The sequence below is a fragment of the Xenopus laevis genome, chromosome 4S (genome assembly GCF_017654675.1).
Source record: "Xenopus laevis strain J_2021 chromosome 4S, Xenopus_laevis_v10.1, whole genome shotgun sequence".
NCBI classification, from domain to species: domain Eukaryota; kingdom Metazoa; phylum Chordata; class Amphibia; order Anura; family Pipidae; genus Xenopus; species Xenopus laevis.
In genome coordinates, this window is record NC_054378.1 from 51,147,074 (window position 1) to 51,152,298 (window position 5,225).

The 5,225-nt window shown below is 43.9% G+C and overlaps 1 long non-coding RNA gene across 2 annotated transcripts; it reads right to left on the minus strand.

The window, feature by feature from the left end:
- Positions 1-232: 232 nt before the first annotated feature.
- Positions 233-4,595, minus strand: LOC121393283. Of its 2 annotated transcripts, none has more exons than XR_005960942.1 (3): positions 3,931-4,595; positions 2,043-2,840; positions 233-919 (listed from the first exon to the last, which is right to left on the minus strand). It is a non-coding gene; the product is annotated as an uncharacterized LOC121393283 (long non-coding RNA). The 2 variants fall into 2 exon arrangements; XR_005960941.1 differs by lacking the exon at positions 233-919 and adding an exon at positions 1,178-1,412 and having other exon boundaries at positions 3,931-4,594.
- Positions 4,596-5,225: the final 630 nt, after the last annotated feature.

A 5,225-nucleotide genomic window follows, 5' to 3' on the forward strand; every position in this document is an offset into this window, starting at 1 on the left:
AACTACAGCTAAATTGCATCAGTGAGAAAGGACTATATGAACTGGGGAATCTGGCCCATGGCACCTCATGTCTAGCAAATGATTACTAACATGGTAGCATTTTGTTTCCAGTGCAAAACTCCCTGCATCTTTACTCTCATGTACACATTTCTGCATTACTTAAACCCTCCTGCTTTCGTAGTTTCACCTCTGACTTCATTGCCCTTAGTAGGTGGATGTATGAGCTGCTTCATTTTTATTTCACTGACTAATATGAACAATTCTCAGCACCTTCTTGTTCAAATGCTGTTTTTTTGTCCCGTGCGGAAACTTTTATGACGTGTATAAGAGCACTCAGTCTTTGTCCTTTATATGCTCACAGAACTCCATGGTCACTTCTAGTATGTTTCTATATATAACAACAAAGGTACAGTATCCACTGCATGAATAGCACATTTTGACATTAGAATGCTCGACTGACAATTTATTAATATCAGTGAAACAGGCACTCGGTATCAGCACATCCTTTAGCCCCCCCACCTAATTTATAAAAAACATTGGTGGCCAGCCCACCCTTAAAGTTAAAAAAAAGATCAGTGGCAGTCCCCCCCACTACAAAATGCATTGGTCAGGGTGCCTCCTACAAGTAAAAAAAACACTGGTGGCCAGGGTCCCCCCCATAAAAGTTACAAAAAAATCACTGGTGGCCAGGGTCCCCCCATAAAAGTTAAAAAAAAAATCATAGCCTGAGTTTAAATAAAAAAAAAAGCCCATTGGCATTCAATGGAACTTAACTTTAAAGTTTGGTGTGTTCCTTTTCATTCTCCTCCTCTTCTTCCGTTCTCTCCGGTGGCTTTAGCGACTCAAGGGGAGCCCGGCTAATCCGGGAAATGCAGCACAACCAGGTCCTCCTTAAAGGGGTTGTTCACCTTTAAATTAACTGTTAGTATGATGTAGAGAGGGTTATTCTGAGACAATTTACAGTTGGTTTTCATTTTTATTATTTGTAGTTTTTTAATTATTTAGCTCTTTATTCAGCAGCTCTCCATTTTGCAATTTCAGCCATCTGGTTGCTAGGGTCCAAATAACCCTAGCAACCATGCATTGATTTGAATAACAGGCTGGAATATGAATATGAGAGGTCTGAATAGATAGATGAGTAATAAAAAGTAGCAATAACAATACATTTGACCCCCATTTGAAAACTGGAAAGAGTCAGAAGGGAAAGGCACATTACTAAAAAAAACTATAACAAAATAAATAATGAAGGCTAATTGAGGAGTTGCTAAACATACTAAATGTTAACTTAAAGGTGAACCAGCCCCTTTAAGACTTGAAAGCCACCAGGCCCGTGACTGTTCCCCATGCACCCCACTGATAGCGGCTCAGTTTGCCAGAATCCACAGGCCGGGTCTGCATTCCACAGTGTTGATCTAGAATAAAACAAGTTGTTTTTGATTGATGACTGGAAAATTTTCCATGGCTGCCCATAAGTGTGGGCATTTGCAGTGGCGCCATGAAAAATTCACAATATTTATAGCAGATTATTCCTTTGGCCTGCACGGGTCTATGCCATTTTACAGCAGCCCCTCTGGCATTTGCCAAAACCCACAGATTGCCAGTCTGAGCCTGACCCCACACCCATACAAACATGGGCGCTAAAAACCTATTGGTGGTACAAATTTAATAAAGAAATTGGTGGTCAGGGACTACCCATAATACATAAAAGTAACATAAAAGTTAAAAAAAAAACTTCACTGGTGGCCATGCCGCTCCCTACAAGTTAAAAAATATTGCTGGTCAGGGGCCTCCCATAGAAGTTAAAATAAACATTGGTGGCCAGGGTCCCCCCCCAACAAGGTAAAATAAAAACATTGGTGGCCAGGCCCTCCCCTTACAGGTTACAAAAAACAAACATTGGTGTTCAAGGGCCCCATAGAATATTTTAAATAAACATTGGTGGCCATGGGCCTATAGAGTATTAAAATATAACATTGGTGGCCAAGGGTTTAATAACTAAAACTAATAATTAAAAAAATACATTGGTGTTCAGTAGAACTTACCTCAGGTTCTTTTTTCTTGTTTCCTTTGCCTCCTTTCATGGTTTCGGGACTTTGTGTCTTTGGGTTTCCAGGTCTTTGGGACATTGCACTTCGGATTCAGCTTACAGGCTGCCAAGGGGGGCCTGCTAATTCGGAAAGAGCAGCACCCCTTTAGGGCAGTGGCGGAACTACGGGGGGAGCAGGGGGTGCGAGCGGGCCAGGGCCCGCACCCCCTCAGGGCCCCCCGGCAGCTCACGTGCCACTGACAAATGCGGCCGTACGGAGGGGGCGGGGCCCGGCTGCACGTCACGCACCAGGGCCCGCCCCCCTCTAGTGACGCTACTGCTTTAGGCCCAGTACAACTGTTACTCCCTGTGTCCCCCTGATGATGGCCCTGGGTGTGTGTGTGCAGATCTTTCAACTTTCTTAATTTGTCACAGAGGGACTTGTTGATAATTTTGTCATTGGAAGCAACATCATGCACATGCACACATGAAGCCTGAAGATTATGCACTGCACATATTACTCCGCTGTTCTGCCCATGTGCACATTGGATTTTTGCCAGAAATCGGGGGAATGCTAATGAGTAACAGGAGACTGTCAGACAGAGCCCAAAATCTGGTAACGCTAAAAATAAATAGGTGTTCTCTGCCCCTTTCAATTTCATGTGAGGCAATTGCAGACGGGACTGAGATTTAAAATAGGCCCTGAATATAGTCTTGGGTGTCAGAAAGTCACGGAGCGCAGGAGTTTTCAATCAGGCAGATGAACATTTTCAGAGAGGATGGATGGAGGCATTGCATTGCATTGCATGTTGACCTGTATAGAAAGCGCAATTATTATGTACTGTGTGATCCAGAGAAGCCACCAGTCAGAGTGAACCAGTAACATAGCATTTAGAAGATAATTTGCCCCCCTCTCCTGCTGTATTTTTGGATGTTGTATGCGTCACATCGGCATGCCTAACAAGGGGTTCGCTCTACCAGTCACCCCCCCCCTCAGCCCAACCGCAGCAAAGAAAAATATGCGCCTTATTTCCGTACGCAGCCTACAGTGCAAAAAAAAAAAAGCCTGCAGTAGGTCATTTGTTCAGTTGTGTAATGCGGGATAGCACTCGGAGCGCTTCATTTTACGAAGTCGCCCAAAGTTTCCTCGTGAGGCAACTTCAGGCGACTTCAGAAAACGAAGCACCCCGCATGCCATCCCAACGGCGATTTAGATTCTAGCTGGCGGGAAGGGGAGATTTGTTGCCTGAAGAAGAGGCGATCGTTTGAATCCTACTAACTTCATGATAATTTCGAAGGATTGGTCGGACTTCGCTAAAATCGGTCGTTTGGCAAGAGAAATCTCTGCATCTATGGGGACCTTAAGTTAACATTTGACACCCCTGGTGATTTTAAATTTCCTTCCCCTAAAAAAACAGCAGGTTTCTTTGCTATGGTTGGGGAGAAGGGTGACCAATAGAAGGGAGGTTAAACATTAAATGTCTCTCTCCCTTTATTGCCCATCTATATGATTTCTTTATACCCTGCTGATTAAATAATGTCTGGATGCTAGCTCAGTCACCACACCTATACATATATCAGAAAACAGCAGATAATGAGGCTAAGCAGTGGCGTAACTATAGAAACAGACCCACACAGATGCAAGGGGACCAGGACTGTGGGGTCTGCTGCACATAAAGAGGGGTGAGGGGGGTTGCCACGCCCCTTCTAACATTTGTTTGGGGGGATGAATGCTAGTTACGCCACTGAGGCTATTTACTATACTTTGTTTTGTGCCCTACTATTCATTTTGCAGACCATTGGCACACTGTAAAATGTTATGTGCTTGAGTCAATGTTAGTGTGTTAGACCATTTCACTGCTCTCCCCTCTTCCAGGCTCTTTGCGTCACTCCCACTCCCTCACCTTGTTTCTGTGTGAGCGATGCATTCTGGGAGATGTAGTTCCTTCTGTACGTCACAGACGACTGTGCACCGCCTCCTTCCCCGTTGCTGTGTGTTGTGAAGTTTGGGAAGAATTCCTCCTGCCTGACCCCGCCTCCATATGCCCCTACAGTGCAAGTCAGATAGTAACGCTGTTTATTGCCGATTTCCTCCTTTGCTGCAGTAATGGCCACCTTCCTTCTGCCTGATTTGATGGTTTGGCTGTCACTCCACCTTCAGCACTGCAGAGGTTTGTTTCTATTGGTCAAATGGTGAGACACTGATCACTGCTTGTGCTGCTGCTTTAGTTTGCCTATCACCCTATCACTACAACTGTGTTTAGCTGGAAGAACATCAGTATTAAGTTCCTGTGTTGGATTCCATTAGTATTCTATTCTGTCCAAGATGAGAGGTGGGAGAGAGTCCTGGTACAGACCTATACAAACCAGGAGACTGGCAGTGCTCTTTAGTCCAGGACACAGTGGAAAAATTACACAATAAACATCCACTCTGGCAGCAGAAACTCTTTTGGATGAGTCCCAAGCACAGCACTGAGAGAGCACTGGATGAAAAAAAGTCAGAAGTACCAGTCAGCCCACGTCTAATTAATAAATGATATCATCATAATGGCAATACATCTGCTTTATATCTTTATAATACACAAAAGCCATGAATATCTTGTAAATGATTTCCTTATTAACAGTGAGTTCTGATGTCATCAGTTATAAACGGTGAGTTCTGATGTCATTTCTGTCACATGACTCCCTAAAACTTGTGTATTATAATAAATAAAGTACCCCCAGTTGCAAAATATAAAGATATTAGAAGTTACCTCTGAGTTCCATGACCTGTATAAAAACACGAGGCCGAAGTGGTCATGAAACTCCTCGGTAACTTGTAATATCCTTATATTTTAGAAGAGGGGGTACTTTATTCACTATATATCGAGAAACCCACGATAGCAGTAGTAAGGAGAATGGCATTTGATTCCATTAATCTGTCTAGTCTGTCTAAAGCAGAATTTGTGTTTGAACGTTGTTAGTTAGTGTGCAATACACTGGTTATTTGGCAGGTCAGCTGGGGTCATTACGTGCCTTAACCCTTTAATAAGAACTAATCCCGTGCTGTCAAAATAAAGGAGAGGCTGGAGGTAAACTTGGGAGCAGGAAAGGCATCTGCGACTCCCACAGTGACTGCCTGGAGACCAGGGATGGCCCGCCCTGACTCTATAGGTTTGTTGTGGGGTTACCTAGCAACCACTGGAGAGAAGAAAGAAAG